A 1,725-nucleotide genomic window follows, 5' to 3' on the forward strand; every position below is an offset into this window, starting at 1 on the left:
TATGCGTCGAGGGAGTTCGCACATATGCGCGAGACGTGCAGCTCAAGAGTTGTGCCACGTATCTTCACCATGCAAGTTAAATGTAAATTCCTTCATTTCCCTTGAGATTCAGCAGCAACAATCCGAGGAACGCTTCAGAAGAAAGCTTCAAGATTTTATATTTTAGATTTGAATCTTGTGTAAAATCCGATAGTTATAATTTGAATCCGAGTTCAGTACCATGTTCCTCTCGATACAGGCTTCGAAAGGACGTAAGTTTTCTTATGGTTTGTTATGCTTTGAAAATATGGTATTGAAGGAATCATATATGATTAATATATAATGTTCTTGATATATTAGATATTGTATAATCGAAACCATATTGAAGAACAGATACCGTATGGAATTGTTATGATTTTTCAGATTGATTTGATTGAGATTATACTGATTTGGTATCAGATTGTGTTTGTTGATTGATTATGAGTTATTGGGATTCGTATATACTGATTTTGTGTTACGGGTATTTCAAGATTTTGATGTTATGCCGTCAAAACAGAATTAGATTGAGTTCTGATTATATCTGGTATTGATTGGGGTATATGTTGATATCGTATTCCTTGAATATGTTATGCCAGATTGGTATTGAAGATTTCAAAGACAGAACAGAGCCAAAACCCGACAAAAGAAAGGTATAAATCAATGTTAAACGGGAGATACGACTCGAGTTAGATTTGACTTGAGTTTCCCTAAACCAAATACTTGTTTGTTATTGTGTTAATACCTTTGTATTACTTAAATGTATATGTTTTTTCTATTGACTTATAGAAAAGCAGAGAATAGAAGATAGATATTGAGAACGAGTCATTGGCAGAGGTGCCAAGTCTTGGGCAGAGGTGCCTAGACATTGGATGTTTGGTTATATCCATATTTCTTAGGAGTAGATCGACTTCTATTGTAGAGATTCGATATAATGTGCCAACGTCCGGGAACCGGGATCCCTAGACTAGACTAGATCAGATTCGAGTCAGAGATATGAGTTTAATTTACAATTTTATATCATTTCATGCTTTCACATTTGATACATGTTGTTGATAACTGTTATATGCTTTTATATATGTTTTTATATGATTGCATGTATACATGGTTTATACTGGGAATATTATACTCACCGGAGTTATCCGGATGTTGTTGTGTTTGTATGTATGCATGACAACATGTGGGACATGATGAGGGTCGAGAAGAGGATGAGAGATCACAGTTTAGAGTGGAGATTCGGACCCAGAAGTAGAATAGGTTTCAGCACTTGATGTATAGTGATTGAACCCTAGTTTGACATTAATGTAATTTGTACGAGACTTGTACTTTTACTTTTGAATGTTTATATCAGATTGATTATAATATGTTCCGCGCTTGTATTTAAAAAAAATTAGACCCCGTTTAGTTAATTGATCCAATTATTCCAAAAGATGATTAAGAAATGAATTAGCGTCCGGGTCCCCACAGCAGGTGGTATCAGAGCAGTAGGTTCTTTAGACTTAGATAGAATAGAGTGAGCAGGGTAGATTGAGTTTTCTTTCCTGCTTTTGTGATGATAGCATGTTCTACTGCTTTAATACATGTTTACCTGATTATCTGATTTGATTGGAAATATGTATTTATGAGAATGAATCAGAACCAATTCTTGATCAGAGGTAAGATGATCAGAAAGGGACTGAGACAGATTTGTCAGATTTGATTGCTAACCCT

This window comes from Primulina eburnea, chromosome 12 (genome assembly GCF_022965805.1).
Source record: "Primulina eburnea isolate SZY01 chromosome 12, ASM2296580v1, whole genome shotgun sequence".
NCBI lineage: Eukaryota > Viridiplantae > Streptophyta > Magnoliopsida > Lamiales > Gesneriaceae > Primulina > Primulina eburnea.